A 21,829-nucleotide genomic window follows, 5' to 3' on the forward strand; every position below is an offset into this window, starting at 1 on the left:
TGAGGTGCCTTAAAATAGAAACACACATGGGTCTAAATTTTCTGGAGAAATATTAAGTCTAGAGAAGGATCTTTGGTTAAGTGTATTTGGCTAATGGTTAAAACCAAATAATTCATGAAGTCACTGAAAAAAATGCATATAGTGAGAAGAAGAGAGGGCTGAGGAATCAACCTTAAGGTGCAAAAATATTTAAGGGGACAAGAAAAGAAGTTAGTTGGAAAAGGCATGGTCAGTGATGGGAGGAGCAGCAGGTAGGAACAACAGAGGAAACAGTGTCATCACTCCGCTTAGCTGATATTTCTCAAGCAGATAAGGCCACTGAGTTAAGAAATAGCTTTTTTTTTTTTTTTTTAAATAATTGGGACACATAAGCACATTTAAATACTGAAGTAACATGGCCAGAAAAGAGAGAGAGAGAGAGAAATAGAATTGAACGTTCAGGAGATACAAGCAAGGCAAAATCCAGTTGGTACAATCCACTATAATTAAAGAAAGGAAGGTGAGTAGAAAATGAAGCATGATCTGAAATTGATGATGCTCTTACCAATGGCTTTATTTTTTTTCTTAAATAAAAAAGCGTATTTATGAACTCAGTGTAGAAAAAGATTTTTCAACTCAACTTCGAAAGCATAGACCATAAGAAAAACATGGGCCAGGCACGGTGGCTCACACCTGTAATCCCAGCACTTTGGGAGGCTGAGGTGGGTGGATCATGAGGTCAGGAGTTCGAGACCAGCCTGGCCAACATGGTGAAATGCCGTCTCTACCAAAAAATACAAAAATCAGCTGGACGTGGTGGCATGTGCCTGTAATCCCAGCTATATGGGTGGCTGAGGCAGGAGAATTGCTTGAACCCGGGAGGCAGAGGTTGCAGTGAGCCAAGATCATGCCACTGCGCTCCAGCCTGGGCAACAGAGCAAGCCTCCATCTCAAAAAAAAAAAAAGGAGAAGAAGAAAAAAAGAAAAAGATGAATAAATCTGACTACTTTAAAATTAAAATGTTCTGTGGGCAAAAGATGCCATAAAAAGTGAGGAAACAAACCACAGACTAGGAAAATATATTTGTAACATAGAAGGTTCCAGTTTCTATTTAGGATGTACAAAGATATAAAGAATGACTCCCACCCTAACTTCAAGGAAAACTTAAATGATGCATGAAATCATAAGTATTCCTTAACTAGTAAAACAGATGAGGTCTCAGGGCAACCAACTAGTTGGATACCTAAGGAAATTTACATGTCTCCATGGAGCAGAGCATGGTAGGAAGAGATGTCAGGACCTGTATTAGTCTGTTCTCACACTGCTAATAAAGACATACCTGAGACTGGGTAATTTATAAAGAAAAGAGGTTTAATGGCCTCACAGTTCCACATGGCTGGGGAGGCTTCATAATCATGATGGAAGGCAAAGGAGAAACAAAGGCACATCTTACATGGCAGCAGGCAAGGGAGAGCCTGTGCAGGGGAACCCGCATTTATAAAACCATCAGATCTCATGAGACTTATTCACTACCATGAGAACAGTATGGGGGAAACTGACCCCATGATTCAATTATCTCCACCTGGCCCTGCCCTTGACACATAGGGATTATTACAATTCAAGGTAAGATTTGGGTGGGGATACAACCAAACCATATCAGACCTCAGAAAAGCTGGTAATAAGAATTCAGCCAAAATATATAATGTCATCTGTGGGCTAGCATGAGAATATAACACTCCTGAGAGCCTTTACTCGAGTATTCTGCACTGACTAAAGGGTCTTCTTTATGGACCTCACCCAAATGCCCATGAGAATGATTGGAAGCAGAATGGGTGCCTGGAGAAAGTGTCCCTTTGAGGTACATGCATTCTGAAGGGGAAAGGCAGTCATTGCAGGAAAAGTACAAAGACCCACATGGATCCTCTTTCTTACAGAACAAAAATGACAGACCCTGTTGACCTTAGGTGAAGACTCATTGAAATTAGAAAGGGAGGAGCAGTAAATCTTCCTGGGATGACACCATTAGAGATCCTCTGATCCTTTATTACTATGGAGTGATCGGATCACTGAGAAAGTCCCACCCCAAGACCCAAGAACATAGGGCCTGTCTACAACCAAGCATGAAAGATGATGATAGAGAATGCCTCTGCCCCCACTACCAGGCTGAGACACCAAGAAACAAGTGACAGAAGGCTACCTCCCACCAGAAGGGGCATGCGAGCACAAATAATGAACCTCTCTCAGGTAGAAACTTCCAAGAAGCTTAAAGTAGAGAGTGGAGAGCAGTCTCCAGTCATCCAAACCACACTCTAAGCACAACTTAATATTAAAGTAGAATAAAGAGAGGAGGAAGAAGAGAAGAAGATAAAGGAGAGGGAGAAAGAAGAGGAAGAGAAGGAAGAGTAGGACAGAAGAGGAGAAGGATGAAAAAGTGTCAAAAGCAAAAGCAAAAAAATAATGAGTACATATATACCAAGAGACCCAGACTCACATATTACCCAGGTATTAGAACTAACAGAAAGGGAATATGCCAAAAACTCTAGTGGAAAAAGCAGACAAGTTGCATGACCAGATGGGGAATTTTAGCACAGATAGAAGCTATAAGAAAGAATAAAACCAAAATACTAGAAATGTAAATAAAACATAATAACAGAGACGAAGGATGCCTTTGACAGGCTCACCAGTAGGTTTGACACAGGCAAGGAAATAATCAGTGAATTTGAAGATAGGCTAATAGAAATTATCCAGAGTTATACATTTAAGTTCCTTGTAGATTCTTGATAGTAGACATTTGTCAAATGGATAGATTGCAAAAATTTTCTCCCATTCTGTAGGTTGCCAACAAACAACCCCATCAAAAAGTGTGAGCATAGGATATGAACAGACACTTCTCAAAAGAAGACATTTATGTGGCCAACAAACATGAAAAAAACCTCATCTTTACTGATCATTGGAGAAATTCAAATCAAAACCACAAATGAGAACCAGTCTGGATGACTGGTTGATGGGTGCAGCAAACCACCATGGCACATGTATACCTATGTAACAAACCTACACGTTCTGCACATGTATCCCAGAACTTAAATTATAATTTAAAAAAAAAGAAAAAAAGAAATTATCCAGACTTGAACACAAAGAGTGAAAAAGCACGATAAGCAGAAAAGCATAAAAGAGTATCCACAGTAGACTGTGACAATTCAAGCAGTCTAGTACATATGTTATTTGAATCTTAGAAGAAAAAATAGAAAAGAATAATTATTTGAACAGATAATGACTGAATTTGCCAAAAATACTGAAAAACATCAAATACAAGAACAAAACATCAAGAAAACTGGTGTGGCCACATCAATGTCAGACAAAATAGATGTCACATTAAGGAATACTAACATGCACATTATATAATTATAAAATGGTTAATTCATCAAGAAGACATATCGAGCTTAAATGTGAATGTACCTAAAAATTTCATAATAGACGAAGCAAAAACTGACAGAAGTGAAATAGACAAATCCACAATACTTGAGGACACAAACATTCCTCTAACTGTCAGAGTAAACAGAAAATCAGTGAGGATATAAAATACTTACACAACACTACCAACAACTTGACCTAACTGACACTTATAAAATGCTCTGCCTAACAATAGAGTACATATTTTTTCAAAGTGCTTATGGAATATTCACTAAGACAGCTTCCATGCTGACTCATAAAAGAAACCTTAACAAATTTAAAATAAATGAAAGCATAACAAGTGCATTTTCTGACCACAAGGAGATTCAACTAGAAATTACTAAAAAACACATCTAGAATATTTCAAAATATTTGAAAATTAAACGATATATTTTCAAGTAATTGATAAAGCAAAAAGAAAGTCACAAAGAACATTTATATTTATTTGAACCAAAATAAAATCACTAAACTACATATGAAAATATGCTTGGAGGAAAATTCGTTGTATTAAATGTTTATGTCAGAAAAGAAGGTCTCAAATCAATGATCTAAGCTTTTACTTCATAACTAGAAAAAGTGCAAATTAAATCTAAAACAAGCAGGATAAAAAAAAATGTGTCATAAACATAGCTGATGAAGATTTAGTTTCCAGAATATATTAATCATGTGAGCAAATCAATAAAAAGTAAAAACAATAGAAAAAAACTATCAAAATATAAAAACAAGTAATTCAAATATATTAAACACAAATTACCTAGAAACATATTAAATGATTATCAACTTCACTAGTATCAGGGAAATGTAAACTAAAACCAAATTATATATAAAATATAACCATCAATAAGTAAATATTTTAGTTTCAAAACCTCAAATATTGATGAAGATTTAGAGTAACATGAACTTTTATAAACTGCAGGTACTCCAACCACAATGAAAAATAATTTCGTGATATCCAGTAAAGTTAAAAAGTAATTTCACTTCTAAGCATATAATGTAGATAAACTCTCACAAATGCATATCAAAAGATAATTAGGAGAATGTTTATAGCAAACCAAGTTCTAATAAAATACTGAAAACAGGCTAAGTGTCCATCAACAAGAAGGTAGATAATATATTGTGATTTATTCATTCCTTATAGTAGAGAAAACGAGGGGCTCTTCATTTTATGAAGCAACATAGATAAACTTCACAAAGTACTGAGAAAAGAGGAGTGAGTGGCAGGAAGGCAGACAGAGAGAGAGGATGGCACTTACAGACATTGTTAAACACTGTAAAACAATACTCTGGTGCTATAGCTTGGTGCAAAAGTAATTGCTAATTTTGCCACTAAAAATAACCTAATATATTGCTTAAGGGTACATACACAAGAAGTATATTACAGAAAAATTAAGGAGGGGCATGATAAATGTGATCAGGGAGGGGAACAAGTATTCTTCAACTGTATCAGGAAAGTTTTATTTCTTAAAATGGGTAATAGGAAAAAAAGTTTTTCTTTATATCTGTTATGTTTTAAATAGTCATTATGAATTGAACTAAAAAGAGGCAGAGTCATGTGTTGAGAGGAAATTCTGAAGCAGTGCAGTAGGAGCAGAGTTTTGAGCTGGTTTCTATGAGCACTGGATGAGGAAACAAGCGAGCATGTGTCAAGGAAGTTGTATGGATCTGGTGGGGCCTGGAGACCACAGATTTGTGGGGGCCTCAGTCTGACTAGCTGTGAGGCTTTCTCCAGCAGTGCTCGGCAGCCTGGAGAAGGAGGACAGTATAGCGGACACAGTGTTGGGATTTTGCCTGCTAGTGCAGTGAGAAAAGAGTGAAGCACAGAATACAGTATTCACAATGTGACCAAAGGGTCTCTAGGCTGGATTGGGAAGCCATTAAAGAAAGATATAATATATTTAATCTATTGGGAGATGAGAGAAGTATTCAGGTCTAAGTGATGAGAAGTGAGAAGTTCAGGGTACAGGCACAGAGTAAATAAGTGGCTGAAATGGAGTGGTGTTGTTAGTCTCCAGAGCCAGCAAGACAAAGAAACTATGCATGCATCAATGGTGTTAGATGAGTAACTTGCATGAAAACTGAAATCACCCTGAAGGATCACAGTCAGGGCCTGAGGACTAGGGAAAGACTGTGTGCCTAGTGGAAAAGTCTGGAGGACCAGGAGTTTGAACAATAAGCATCATAAATAGGAGTGAAAATATGTATAGCTAGGTATTTGTAATCATAAATGAGATTATTACAACTTAAAGGGCATCTTGTGGCACTAGGAAAATGGTAACCCTGCCTCTGGGCTCTCTGATGTGTGGCCTGCCTACATGAGAGGAGGCAGCAAGGAGGTAGCCCTTATGAGATTAAAGCCAGGTTTCTATGAAGACAAAGAAACAAAGAAAACATTCCCCAAAGAAGTGGAAGATGAAAGAGACTGTTTTACATAGAAAAAGAAGACTCCATGAACATTATATTTTAAAAGTGAGATGACTGGGAGAAGATAGCCATGGCCAACTAAGTCCATAGCAAAAGAGGATAATACAATAGGGAAAGATAAATGACAGAAAGTGCCTGTGGTGTAGGTGGTATCTCAGGATGACAGGGATGTGAGGCATCACATGATTAGCTATATTCTTGGGTGCTGAATGGACCTCTGGTTAAATAGGTTTCCTGGCCTGTGTAGGCTGATGTCCAGGCATGGAGCGCTGGATGCTTGATGATGCTACACAACTATGGCTCTTGTTTTGATTTCCAAACAGTGCTTAGATATAAAGTGTTGAATCAATTATTATTTCCTATCCATCTCCAAAAAAAAAAAAAAAAAACACTGAACAAGTCTCAGTTGTGCTGATGATGTAACCTTTCAATCGTGAAGCATTAAAGTTGTTCACGTCACAACAATGTCACAACATTTCTGAAGCCAGGACTTCATTCTAGTAAACTAGATATATTTCACAATATCAAATCACTTAAAAACCTTCTACACCCCTGGAATTTGCAAGATAGAGTGCGAATGGACAGGATCACACCTAGAAAATTTGGTTAAGTAAGGATCAGCCAAATGCTAAATAATGTCAAGAAAAGGTAAAACCAGAAATACGATCCAGATGGGGATTTGCCTCTGTCTTTTCTGTTCCTTTCCTCTCACTGGGAACAAGGAAAACTACTTTGAAGGCTACCATCATTGTAGGACAACTATATTCAGAATTTTGCATCCAGGCCCCTGTGCCCAATAACAGGAATGTATCCTAATTTAACATCATCCAAAAGTAACATCAATAAATAAATAAATAAATAAATAAATAAATAAATAAATAAATAAATAAAGTTTCAGGAGAAAGGTTCTCTTTGTGGAAAATGGCATAAATTGGCAAATTCTGTATTTTACCTGAAAAAATAATCAAGCATGTATTTAAAGGTTAAAGGCATGCCTGGCTTCTCATGGAGACCCCTGACCAGGCAGAATATAACTCCTGTCAGGGCAATGGATGTACATGCATGGATGGGGAAATGTTTCTGCCCAGGAAAACCAATCACATCAGGAGACAATTGAATTCTCCAGGATGTCAGTATGGTTTTGCTAGCAATATTAAATTCTGTGAGGACCTGCTTTGTCACAATAAGGATAAAGATGAGAGTTGTCAGGGCTCCAGCATGACAAAATATCCTGAAGGCAACCAGTCCAGCTGCAGACTAACACTGCAACTAGTTAGCGATGTTCTCCTCTTTACCGCAAGGAAGCAACACTGTCATCAAACAGACAGAGAAGACCCATTGATCTAGCAAGACCAAACAGTAACAGTCTGTAAGGGTATTGACACTTAAAATATGGTCCCTGGACAAGCAGCATCTGTATTACCCAGAAGCTTATTAGAAATGCAGAACCTTGAGCCACACTCTAGACTTACCACATTAGAATGTACATTTTAGGCCGGGTGCGGTGGCTCACGCCTGTAATCCCAGCACTTTGGGAGGTTGAGGCGGGTGGATCATGAGGTCAAGAGATTGAGACCATCCTGGCCAACATGGTGAAACCCTGTTTCTACTAAAAATACAAAAATTAGCTGGGTGTGGTGGCACATGCCTGTAATCCCAGCTACTCGGGAGGCTGAGGCAGGAGAATTGCTTGAACCCGGGAAGCAGGTTGCAGTGAATCGAGATCGTGCCACTGCACTCCAGCCTGGTGACAGAGCAAGACTCTGTCTCAAAATAAAAAAAAAAAAAGAAAGTACATTTTAGCAAAGGTGATTCTTATGCACACTTAAGCTTGACAAGCATCACATTAAGGCATAGAAGACCACTCACATTCTAGGCTCATAAATGGAAAGAGATGAATAGGGAATTCTGCCAGATAAAAAGCCAATGTGGGCTACAGACCCACGTTTACTTAACCAGACTTTCTGGACTATTGCCTGGAGCTGTCCTGGATTCCAGCCTAGGCTTCAGTTTCTCCAGCAATTGGTTCATGTCATACCATCAGCACTTCCCAGGCTGCCCAGGGTCTCATAATCTCAGTTCTCTCTCCCTGGTGCTGGACACTCACCTTCCCTCTCATCCTCTATAAGAAGTTGACCTCTTTGTGATGGACCCTTGCCATAGAGCAGCCCCGACCCAGCCTAGATTCTGTCCCCAGCTCTCACTCCCTTTCATCTTTGCTCTCCCGAGCCTCAGCTCTGCTGCCCAACTCTTGGCACCCCACGCAGCCCCTGGCAAGGACAGACCAAAGTACCTCTGGGGCTAAACAGAGCCAGCTCACGGCATGCCAAACTTAGGAATGTGTTGGAGGTTGGCAAGGACAGTTAGAGCACAGCTCACAATAATAACTAGTGTCTTAATGTCATCAAAGCGGGATCATCTAGAATTTAGCAATTCACTAAAAGCAATGTGGGTTTTAGGACATGCTGCAGTTCAGACTAGTGTGACACATAGAAACATGCAGAGGGAGAGAGAGTGAGACCAGAGATAGAATCCATTCTATAAAATACCATTGACTAGAACGTCACGCTTCCCTTTCCTCCTTGGAAATACGGAATCAGGAGAGGTTCTACTAATATCCATCCACAATCTCCACAGAGTTCTATTTTTACTGCTGTTTGTGAAATTCATTTTAGTCAACAGTAGCCACATTTTTCTGAGGACGTTTATGTGTCATGCTCTATGTTATCATTCTGTATGCATTAAATTAATCTTTGTAACAAATGTATTCGGTAACTTCAGCTTTCCAGATAAAAAACTAAAGATTACAAAGTAATTTCTTCCAGGATCCACTTACTAATTGGAGAAACACAGATGTGAACTGGAGTCTCCAATTCTAGAGCCCTTTCTCTTTCTATATGTCACCTATTTTTCACACACAAAAATTTTCAAACTTCTATTATTTCTTGAGAAAGAAATTAGGGCAGAGGGATAGAAAAAAATAAGGAGGACTAGAAAACATTATCTTATATTTGCTGTTTTTATTTATATTATTCTTAATTCTTAAAAGTAACTCCCCCCCCAAAAAAAGTATAACTTATCAATGTAGCATTTAATATCCAAGTACTACAACCCATAGACAGAAAAGTGAAAATCAAAACACGATAGGTGTATTTATGATCTTATTTATAGCATCCTGTGTGTTTGTGACATACTCATCTCCGGTTCTTTTACTGGTTCTTGATGCAAATATACTTTCAGTGGACAAGCCAGAACAAAAACATCAAGAATAAAGATTCAAAATCATTGATGTTTGAACATAGTTTCCTTTTTTTGTTGCTGGTTTTTTTTTTTTTTTTTTTGAGATGGAGTTTCACTCTGTTGCCCAGGCTGGAGTGAAGTGGCACTATCACGGCTCACTGCAATCTCTGCCTCCTGGATTCAACTGATTCTCCTGCCTCAGCCTCCTGAGTAGCTGGATTACAGGCATACACCACCACGCCTGGCTAATTTTTTGTATTTTTGATAGAGACGGGGTTTCAACCTGTTGGCCAGGCTGGTCTCAAACTCCTGACTTCAAGTGATCCGCCTGCCTCAGCCTCCCAAAGTGCTAAGGTTGCAGGTGTGAGCCACTGCACCCAGCCTGAAAATAGTTTCTAATGATTGGATACATCCAGTTCTCCAGACCCAGCATTCTGGTTACTTAACAAAGAGATAATAGTTTCTTTTATTGCTTCTTTAAATTATAGGATGGCCTTTTGGAGATCACAATCCCAGTCAAGAAATGATTCCAAATCACAATGAGTAATCCATGATCATTGGAACTGGCAAAATATTGACAGTTAAAAGGACAGCACACAAAGCAGCAAGGCAGAGACCTCAGCTGAACAAACAGAAGCACTGAGCTTTTGGTTCATTGCAAATCAGAGATCAGTTCTGTTATTCACTCGTTTCAAATTAGGATAAAAGTAATGTATATGAAGTGAAGGGGGTGCTCTGTCTATCTCTGTGACAAGGCACCCTTTTTTTTTATTATACTTTAAGTTCTAGGGTACATGTGCACAACGTGCAGGTCTGATACACAAGTATACATGTGCCACGTTGGTTTGCTGCACCCATCAACTCATCATTTACATTAGATATTTTTCCTAATGCTATGACTCCCCTAGCCCCCCACCCGCCGACAGGCCTCTGTGTGTGATGTTCCCCACCCTGTGTCCAAGTGATCTCATTGTTTAGTTCCCACCAGTGAGTGAGAACATGCTGTGTTTTGTTTTCTGTCCTTGTGATAGTTTGCTCAGAATGATGGTTTCCAGCTTTGTCCATGTCCCTGCAAAGGACATGAACTCATTGACGAGGCACCCTTAATTGTGATAACTCAAATGGTATCAGATCTGAACCAGAATTTGAAGAGTTTCCAACAGTGACCCGATGTCCTGAAGGGAAGCACATGGACCCACTTTGGGAATGCAGTGAGTCAGCCATCTGACTCGTTAGATTTTGTTCTGTGTCATTCAGCAAAAGGGAAAGCATCCTGAAGAATTACAAAGTGAAGATAGGAACACATGCTTGATGGAATCTCCATCTGCTCTTTGAAAGGGTTTAGCTAAATCTTTAAAATATGGGGGTAAAATGTTTCAACAGAACGTAGAATTGAAGAGGTATAAAGAAACTTGTAGTCATCTCCTTTAAGGAATGGGAACACCAAGGCTCAGAGACAAATCTGAAGAGTTTTTCATGTATCCAGCTGATCAGTGGCCACCCAGGGATTAAAGAGGCCTTTTGTTTTGATGTGAGCCTTTTACTCTGCTCTTCGGTGTGTGACACTTTTGGTTGCTTCTCATGTGTCATCTAAAGGATAGAAACTTTCATTGGATGTTCTCGAAAAGACTGAAACTTCATGGAAACGTTTTCTTCTATAAATACTTCACCTGACACATTGGATTTTGCCTACTACTTAAAATCTTGTGAAGCCTTGAGCCCCAAATATACTTGAAAAGATAAGATTGCTATCACACAACAAAGGTTTAAAAAAATGGAACACGAGCATTATATAACAGTTTGCTGGATGGATAAGGACTTTTCAGTGCCTTTCTCTGACATCTTCTGGAAATCTAAGTAAAGGAAAATAATACATTGTCCACACCTAAGGTGACAGGTTTTTTTCTGATACTTTTCTTCAAACAAACTGAAAATTCCAAATACAGTGACTTCTAGCATCCTATCTCAGGAAGCAGAAATACTAAAGAAAATTATAATTTGGCTGGAGATTCTTTTTTCGCATGCAACAAAGTAGAGGACTCTAAAGAAGTGTGGCCTCAGCACTGTCAGACATTTCAAAATCCTTATGCACACAGTCACACACGTACCCAAGATCAGTTAAATACATGTGCTTAAGCAAAACTAAAACTGAAGCTTTGATTGTATCCTCAGGACATTTCTAATACAGACATCATCGCAAATTATTAATTCCTAGAGCTGACTGAATTCCTTATGATGATACTTCAGGTTCAAATTAGTATTCACTAAATTATCTATTGTTTCTGATGATGGATTACTCATTTTATTTTTTTATTTGAAATGTTAATTTTATTTGAAATGTTTATTTTATTTGAAATGTTAATTTCAAAGTAAGACAGATAATGAATTTAATTAAATTTTATCTTCTGCTTTTTATTATGGCAGGCAAGAAAAAACATATATACGTGATTATTGTAATTTCACTTTAGCTCTCCAGAGAAGTTCATAGAGTCCCTGAGGTTATCTGCAAAGAATATAATATGACATAACTAAGTTTTCTCTTTCCCTGTTGTCTACTGCATACACATAATACATCTTAATTCTTTTTACCACAAGAAGTTTCCTTACTCTTCAATATGTACACAATCACGCAGTCTACCTTAAAATATTTATTCAGTAATACTGCTCTACAGTGAGAATAAGAGCAAAAAATGAAAAATAAAAATTTAACTGCTAAACTCGAACTGGGTGGAATATCTACAAGAAGAAATAAACAATGACGTTCCAGGCCATTGTTCCACATGCAAATTCATTCAGCATTTCTCTGAGCAACTCCCGGGACTAGAGGAAATCATGGACTGATTCAACAAATGCCTTGTGAAACATGGGTTAATTCTCTGTGATGAACTGGGGTATATAAAGGCTTGCCACTGAGGTAGTAGAAGGATAGGAGCTCAAATTTTGTGTAAAAGTATGATATGATTTATGTCACTGAACACTGAAAAAAACAACATGTGTTGAATTTCCTTCTTCCTTTCCCATCTTCTTAATCTCAAGTAAAAGATCACTAGCTTTTAGGATTGTTTTGACCCTACGTGTCAGAAGTGAGGAAATATCATGATTAATTCATGTCATATGAATTTATTGAGCACCTACTATATCGAGTTTATTGTTGTAAGTAGAAAAGTTTCCTTTCACATTCTGCCCTTGCCAGAGTACTGGCTTTCAATCTGTAATTAGCATAACCAATATAAAACTCATTTCTGCACACCTCCCTATGCACTGTCCCAACCCCTGAACGTGTTTACTACTTAAAACCCACTGATTCTTTCCCACTCTGATAGTATCCCACTCTGGTAGTATCCTTTGAACTACTCTGATAATTTCTTGACAAGCTTTTGTTCTCTTCTCTAGGCAAGTTAATATGTTTGTTTTTGAGTGGCTGTTTTTTATTGTTTTGGAGTCTTTCCTGTATTCACTAACATTATGTTAGTCTGCAATGCTCATCTGGATCCCTGTCATGTCATACGGCATTTATCATTATCGTAATTCAACATGAGAGAGGTACAGCAAAGTGGTTGGGACCAATTATGGATCCAAACTGCCTAGGCCTTTCCATTTACTCTGGGACCTTGGGCAATTTACTTAGCCATACCGTTCCTTAGTCCCCCTTATAATAAATTGGGAAAATGGTAATATCTAATTTTGGAGAGAATTAGATTCATACATGCAAAGTTGTTAATTGTTTTATTTCTAGCCAAGAAACATCAGGGCAGCTAAAGGTTATACTTCATACTGATTAGGAGTAAATACAATAAGGAGGCTACCTAAGGACTCTAAAAAAATAAGCTAAACAGGAAAATTGTTGAAAGGAGTTAACATTTGGAGAAGTTAACCTTAATGCAATGAAGTTTTCATTTTCCTCCTTTGTTTTCTCATGATTTTGATCAAAGAATAGTGCCCATTCTTTGACATGAACCATAAAATAATGAAAAATTAAAAAAATAGAAATCATATAATGTTTTTAAACCACAATGGTATTAAACTAGAATTCAATAACAAAAAATATCTGGAAGATACAAACATTTGGGAACTAGGAAACACACTCCTTTATCAGATTTGTTGGATGCAGCTAACATGCTGCTCATAGGAAAATATACAGTGCTTACATTAGAAAAGAAGTTTCAAATAAATGAGCTATGCTTTGAAAATTTAAAATAGAGAAAATCTATGAAATCAACAATTAATTGTTTGAAAATGTTAATATAATTGATAAACCTCTACCTGGACTGACAAAGCAAGCAGAAAATATATAAATTACCAGTATCAGGAATGGAAGAGAGGATATCGCTATAGACCATAAACATTAATATGATAAGGAAATATTCTGATATTATGAAGGTAAACAAAAAACAGATAAAATTGACCAATTACTTAAATGACACAACCGAATTTCACTCAAGAAGAAATAGATAACCTGAATAATTCTATGCCTTTCATAGAAATTGAATTCATAGTTAAAAGCTACAAAGAAAACTGACAGCCAGATCCTTCATCTGATAATGGGCATAGTGAACGATAAAATCCTTGATTCTTTGCCCATAAAAATGAGAATAAGACAAGGATGTTCACTTTAATCTCTCCTCTGTACATTGGAGGTATGGTACCTATGCAATAAAGCTAGGAAAAGAAAAAAAAGACATACATACTGAAAAGCAAAAAATAAAGCCATTGCTGTTTGCAGACAACATAACTGTTTACATAGAAATTCCAAAATTTTCTAGAAAAGAGTTAGAAATAAGTGAGTTTATTATATACCATTTTTATTTTCAATTATACCAAAATAAAGGTGGGTGGGGGAATGAAGTACGGATACATCCTGCAAACATGGATGAAACTTGAAAACATTATACTATGTGAAAGAACCACATATTGTATAATTCTTTTCATGGAAAATGTTCAGAGGAGACAAATCTATAGAGACAAAAGGTAGATTAGTGGCTGTCTAGAGCTGAGGAAGTTGGAGAAAAGTTGAGGTGATGGGTTTAGGGGTGTAAGATTTCTTTTTGAAAAAATAAAAATGCTCCAATATTGATTGTAGTGATGGTTGCACATACAATTCTGTGAATATACAGTTTAAATAATTTTTATATTTTAAATTTTTGTGGGTATTACATAGTAGGTGTATATATTTATGAGGTATCAAAACCTCATTATTTCATGATGTTAAATAATCACATCATGGCAAATGTGGCATCCATCCCCTCAAGCAATTATACTTTGTGTTACAAATAATTCACTTACACTAGTTATTTTAATATATATGATTAAGTTATTATTGACCATAAGTCACTCTATTATGCTATCAAATATTAGGCATTAATTCATTCTTTCTAATTATTTTCGTACACATTAACCATCCCCATCTGCCCCTAAAGATACTCTTCCTAGCTTACTGGTGACCATCCTTCTACCCGCTAAGTCCATGAGTTCAATTGTTTTGATTTTTAGATCACACAAATAAGTGAGAACATATATTTGTCTTTCTGAGGTTGCCTGATTTCACTTAACATAATGATCTCCAGTTCCATCCATGTTGTTGGAATGAGTGCATCTCATTCTCTTTTTATGGCTGAAGAGTACTCCATTGTGTATATGTACCACATTTTCTTTATCCATTCATCTGTTTATGGACACTTAGGCTACTTCCAACTATTGTGAACAGTGCTATAACAGACATGGGAATACAGGTATCTCTTCGATATACTGTTTTTCTTTCTTGTGGGTATATATCCAGCAGTGAGATTGCTGGATCATATGGTAGCTCTACTTTCAGTCTTTTGAGGAAACATCAAACTGTTTTTCATAGTGATTGTACTAATTTACATTTCCTCCAGCAGTGTATGGGGGTTCCCTTTCTCCACATTCTTGCCAGCATCTATTATTTCCTGTCTTTTGGATAAAAAGCATTTTAACTGGGGTGAAATGATGTATCATTGAAGTTTTAATTTGCATTTCTCTTATGATAAGTGATGTTGAGTACCTTTTCATATACTTGTTTGCTATTTGTGTGTCTTCTTTTGAGAAATGTCTCTTCAAACATTTTGCCCATTTTTGATGGGATTATTAGATTTTTTTCTATAGAGTTGTTTCAGATCCTTATATATTCTGATTATTAACCCCTTGTCTGATGGGCAGTATGCAAATATTTTCTCCCAATTCTGTGAATTGTCTCTTCATATTGTAGACTGTTTCCAATGCTGCAAAGAAACTTTTTAACTTGATGTGATCCAATTTGTCCATTTTTGCTTTGGTTGTCTATGCTTGTGGGGTACTCCTCAAGAAATATTGCTCAGAACAATGTCCTGGAGAGTTTTCCCAATGTTTTCTTGTAGTAGTTTCACAGTTTGAAGTCTTAGATGTAAATCTTTAATTCATTTTGATTTGTATATGGTGAGAGATAGGCATCTAGTTTCATTCTTCTGCTTATGAATATCCAGTTTTTCCAGCCTCATTTATTGAAAATACTGTCTTTTCCACAGTGTATGTTCTTGACAATTTTGTCAAAACTGAGTTCACTGTAGGTGTGTGGCTTTGTTCTTGGGCTCTCTATTCTGTTTCATTGGTCTATGTGTCTGTTTTTATGCCAGTACCATGCTGTTTTTGTTACTATAGCTCTGTAAAATAATTTGAAGTCAGGTAATGTGATTCCTCCAGTTTTGCTCTTTATGTTCTTTATATAGAATATAAAATGTAAAGAACATAAAATTTCATTTTCGTTCTTTATATAGAATCTATGTGCTATAATCTGTAAACATTGGTGGAAGAAATAAAATAAGATCTATTTAAATAGAGAGATAGACTGTGCTCATGGATTAGAAGACTCATTATCAGTAAAAGGTCAATTTTGTCCAAACTGATCTATAGCTGATTGAATATAAGTAAATCAAAATCCAAGCAAGAATTTTAGTAGATATCAAGAAAAAGCTAATTCTAAACCGTATATGGAAAGGCAAAGAAAGAATAGCAAAAACAGTTTTGAGAAAGCAGAACAAAATCAGAGAACTCAAGCTACTTAATTTAAAAAAATAACAAGACCTTGGAAGAAGAATAGTTACAGAATAATAAGACAGAGACAATACATGCATACGTAATCAATTTTTTTTTTACAGATTCAAAGGCAATTCAATGGATAGAAAAAATAATTATTTAAATAAATAGTGTAACAATTGAATACCCATGTGCAAAAGAACAAAAAGCCCCACATTTCAGACCTTATACAATTAACTCACTATTAATAATCTAATTACAAAACCTAAAACTGTAAAGCTTATACAGGAAAATATAGGAGGAAATCCTATAGACCTTGGTAAAGATTTGTTAATATGACACAAAACATAGGACAGTCCATAAAAGAAAACCATTTGTAAAATTGACTTTATTGAAGTTGAAAACTTCCACTCTGTGAAAGACAGCGTTGAGAAAATGAAAAGACAAGCTACACATTGGAAAAAATATCTGCAAAACTTATATGTGATCAGAAATTTCAATATAGAATATTTAATGGCCTTTTGAAACTCTAAAAGAAAACAAAAATATTCATTAAAAAACAATGGGCAAATAATGTAAATAGACACTACACCAAAGAAAACATATAAGATATATTGATGCTAAATAAGCACATGGAAAAAATGTTGTGTCATTAGTCATTAAGAATATATAAATTAAAACCACAGAGAACTATTACTACATACTTATTAGAATAACTATAAATCATTCTAGAAGACTGACAATACCAGTCTCCGGTAAGGGTGTTAACCACCTGGATCTCTCATACACCGCAAGTGGGAACACAAAATAGTATAGATACTTTGGGAAAATATCTGGTAGTTTTGTTTGTTTGTTTGTTTTTGTTTTTTAAAGACAGTATTTCACTATGTTGCCCAGGCTGGTCTCAAACTCCTGAGCTCAAGCAATCCTCCCACCTTGGCCTCCAAAAGTACTGGGATTCCAGGCGTGAGCTACCATACCTGCCCCAGTCTGGTAGTTTCTTATAAAAGTAAATACACACAATATGACTCAGCAATCTAACTTCTAGGTGTTTAGTCAAGAGAAATGAAATCTTTGATTACTCAAAAACCTGGACACAGATGCTTTTAGTGGCTTTTAAAAAATAACTAAAAATCCAAAACAACCCTAAAGATCTTCAAACTGTAAAAGGACAGTTTTACAGTGATAAACCTGTAAAATAAAATAAAAAAGGAATAAAGAGACAAATGGGTGAACGTCAAGCACAATATGGTAAGTAAAAGGTGGCCAGCTCAAAAGGCTGTGTACTATAATTCTATTTTAATGGCATAAATAAAAAAGGCAGAATTATAGGTATAGAAAAAGTCCAGTAAGTAAGCAAAAGAGTTTGACCATAAATGGACAGGAAGAGGGAAGTTTTGTGGGATGATGTTAAGTGTTCTGTGCCTTGATTGTGGTGGTGGCTGCACAAATGTGTGCATTTGTCAAAACTCAAAGAACTATATGCCAAAAGGTGAAAAATTTACTGTATGTAAATTTTAAACAGTGAATAAAAACAAAAAATATTTTAGAAGTGGTCATTAAATACTATGGTATTATTTATTTTAATTATATTTTTTATTAATATGGCCAGGAGAGTGGGAAATGGCCCAAGAGAGGAACAATACAAAAGCTTTGACAATAACAAATGTGAAATCAATTAAAAGAATTGCAGGAATAAAAAAAGGAACAAACAAAAATCAATTTGACAAGGCAGTAAGAAGGATAAAACTGGGACAGAAATATTCACTCATCTCTAAAGGAGCCAAGAGTCCCAATCGCCGCGACTTAATTAATACACTTCAATTTGATCTGAATACACATCAATAAAAATGAGGCTCCCTTCGATTTGGTGTGGCTGATAGAGAAACAGTAGAACAGGCTTCTGTGGAAGAGGAGTTCTCAGCATTATGTGTATATCCAAGTCATTAACCAGGGAGAAATACTCAAAGTGAGTTAAGGCCACAAGGAAAGTGATGCAGGCAGGTGTCCTGGGAATTAAGACAGCTAGCTCACTGTGCTGCAGAGCCTGGCTCCTGACTTTGAGGAAAACAGGAGCAAAGATTAAGGACTCATTCAAAAAGCCAGCCTGACTCAGACAACTGATATGGCTGCAGCCTGGTGATCACGGCCTAAATTCATCCCACCAGTAACCTAGAAAGCAGTGTGGAAGGAAGCAGCAAGCTTTGCCAGTGGGACATTCCCTTGGTGTTTTTGTATTTGTTTGTTAGTAAAGGTTAACAGGGTAGAGTAGGGGATAGAAGGAAAGAGGCATTTGCATATTGTGTGGCTTGACTTTCACTGGCTGTGTTTCAGGCTCAGTTTTCACAGATATGGATCAAAGGACAGTGCCTGAAAACAAAAAAATGAAGAAAAAAAAAAACAAAGGTGATAAGATCATTATCTCAGGAAATATCTAGGACAGTTTCATGGAGGCAATTATTTTTATAAGAATTTAATAAATTTTTGCATCAAAAACATGAGGGTAGATAAAAGGAAGGAAGAGGAAGAAGAGTGAAATGAAGAAGAAAGGAGGAAAATGGGAAAGAAAATACGGAAGAGAATATTGACAATGGAGGATATTAAAAATATGAGTAAAGACAAAAATGTAGTAATGTGGAATATGCACAAATAATAGCAAACTGGCCAATCTGATGGTAGCAGTGCAAGCAGAAGCAGCACATTTTCAGATGGGTGATTATTCAGTCTGGCTAGAATCTCTACTGTCAGTGAATGAAAAAAATCACAGAGAACCATAATTTCTCTTACTCTAGATGTTAGATACGATGTTTGTAAACCAGAGAATAGGACAATTTGGGCTATTTGCATCCTAGCACTGTTAGTTCATAGCTTCACTCAATCAATCAAATATTAATTGAGCATCTATCAAGCTTAGCAGCATGCAAAGTGCTGTGAGTAATTCAGAAATTATATGTTACTATGCCTCTAATTGGAGTTTAAATCTGGATAGCAGAATCTAGAACATCTACAAGAAAAAATACTTTTAATAAAAGGATAAATGAATGTGCCCTTAAGTCTTTGCCTCCAGTGTACAGAAGAAGCACTTTCTCAGTGTTTTGTATTTGTAATATTGTCTTAGATATATGTTCTCAAAATTAGCCTCCTTGCTTTTTTTACCTTCCTTCCCTTCCTTTCCAGAACTTACTATATCTAGATATACTACTACATACCAGTCAATGTGTCAGTCAAGAGAGCAACAAGACAGAAACAACGTTGAAAAACAGGATTTGCAAATCCCATTTTAGAAAAGAGTTAACTGAGATTAAGAATAGTTACAAAATTTGTCCAGGGTCACACTAGAAATAGGTAAAGCAGCTGGGATTTAACCCAGGCTTCAAAATTCACAACCATTGCTTTTATCCTGAGAAAAATATAATCTCTGAAAACAATAATTTACAGATTACAAGACTCCTTATTTGGTTTGGAAAATTCCTCCTGTAAAAGGAAACAGTAAAGTTCAGTTTGGTGTCAGATAACATGCTCCCCAGAGGCCAACTAATTTTCAGATAGGTGATTATTCAATCCAGCTGGAATATGATGTTTTTCTTCCTACATTTATGTTTCAATGTTAGTCTATTTTCTTTCTTTTCTTTTTTTAAGAATCCATTTTCAATTAAGATTTCTAATTAGATTCCACGTTTGAGACACATCTCTAGTAGAAAGCAAATGGCAAGAGTAGTAATTAAAAAGCAGCTGTCTGTTGTCTTTCTGGAATGAAACAAGTCATTTTGTCTGTAAGTTATGAAATCCTAGGAAATTCGGTGATGTTTGTCTCCGTTTTTAATAACAGTCAACTTAATTGGAAGATGCTGAATTGGTCTAAAAAAGTCGATGCTCTTTCTAACACGTATGCTGAAAACTTCTCTTCCAGAATAAGCATAAGTCAACTCTGGGTTTTTCAGACTTTTAGTGCTGCAAAGACAAGATCTCCACATTTTATATCAAATCGAATCATTGGCCCGACATGGTAGCTCACACCTATAATCCCAGCACTTTTGCAGGCCAAGATGGGCGGATCATTTGAGCTCAGGGGTTCAAGACAAGCCTAGGAAACATGCTGAAACTCCATCTCTACAAAAAATTAGACAGGCATGGTGGTGCATGCCTGTAGTCCCAGCTACTGAGGCTGAGGTGGCAAGATCACCTGATCCTGGGAGGTCGAAGCTGCAGTGACCCATGACTGCGCCACTGCAATCCAGCCTGAGTGACACAGTGAGACCCTGAGTGAGAGTGAGATTCATGGAACATAGCTATTTCTTAAAGATCAAATCATTCTTTAAAGTACTAAAGTAGGCATTACCCCAAGTCATTTGCCTTACTTTAAGATTTTTCAGAAGCCTGCATTATAAAACTTTATAAATCAAAGAGAATAAGCATTTTCAAAGGAAAGAAATATGATTCAGATTATCTGAGATGTAAACAGCAATTTGTGTAGTTTTTCTCTGTTTAAAGAACCAATATTACTAATGCTAATGTTGAAAATTATTTAGGAAGTTTTTGCTCCAGTTGTTCTTGATACCTGAGGCTATATTTTCACATGTGAAGTATAATCAGGATTTGAGGCAATTAACCATATAATTAAGGTCAAGAAAAATCTTCAGCTGGAAAAAAATAAACCAATGAAGCAAACAGATTTTTTCTGGCTTGCATTATCAAGATTCTAGAAAATTATCTAACATGGTTTAATGCGCATAGCCATAACATTGGTCAAGCTCCCTAAAAGCAGGCCAGTCTCAGGTAGAAAAGAAACTTCTTAAAAATGCATATTCCCAAGAGGTAAACTTTTGAAAGATTTCCCAATATAATCCTGGAAACGACTTCAGGAAATATTAAATAAAAGTACACACACACACACACACACACACACACACACACACACACGTTGGGGTAAGGTGAGGTCAGGTGATAGATTCGAAAGCACCTATATTCAGGGGACCGGGAGAGAAGACCAAATGACATCACACAGAAATGCAAGCAGAGCAAGTCCAAAGGCATCTTACAGTGGATATTAAGGACCTATGGGGCTGGGCTTTTCATCTTATTTTCAACCCAGCTTCATTTTATATCTGTCTTGCCTTCTGTGACTTCGCTGTAGCCACACTATTCTTTCAATTATTTTCTTTCTTTTTTTCTTCATTTATTTTCTTTGTTCCATGCTGTTCTATCTGCCTGGGACTCTTTTTTCTCATACTTTAGGTCTTAGTTTAAATGTCATCTTCCAGAGAAATAGCCTCTGTCTACCCAATCCACAGTAGATTCTTTGTCTCCCAATATTTTATCCCACAGAATTCTGTTATTTCACATCATAGTATTTATCACAGCTTTGACTTATATATTGATATCTACTGAATCTCCTCTACTGGACTGTAAGTACTGCCTGATTTGTCCAATTCTATAAAATCGCCTTACAGATGAGTGTTTCCCAAATAAAAAAACTTCAGTGCATATGCATTAATTTAATAATAAGTAATAATATTAATTTCTTAATTTCTTCACATTTCTGCCTAGGCTAGGCCTGGCCTAACTAAAATGCTCAAAATTAGTTTAATGTATTTATAGAAATTAATTTGTCTATAAAATTTGGCCAGTCATCTATAACATGCAGTCACACATATGCTAAAACACCTAACTGGCATTATTGTAAAATATTTTGATAATAAGCTCGAATTAA

The 21,829-nt window shown here is 36.4% G+C and overlaps 1 protein-coding gene across 4 annotated transcripts in view; it reads right to left on the bottom strand.

Moving 5' to 3' along the window:
• Positions 1–21,829, bottom strand: part of INPP4B (inositol polyphosphate-4-phosphatase type II B) — an 834,063-nt gene that overhangs the window by 416,198 nt on the left and 396,036 nt on the right. The window lies entirely within an intron of this gene.

The sequence above is a fragment of the Hylobates moloch genome, unplaced genomic scaffold (assembly GCF_009828535.3).
Source record: "Hylobates moloch isolate HMO894 unplaced genomic scaffold, HMol_V3 SCAFFOLD_3, whole genome shotgun sequence".
NCBI classification, from domain to species: domain Eukaryota; kingdom Metazoa; phylum Chordata; class Mammalia; order Primates; family Hylobatidae; genus Hylobates; species Hylobates moloch.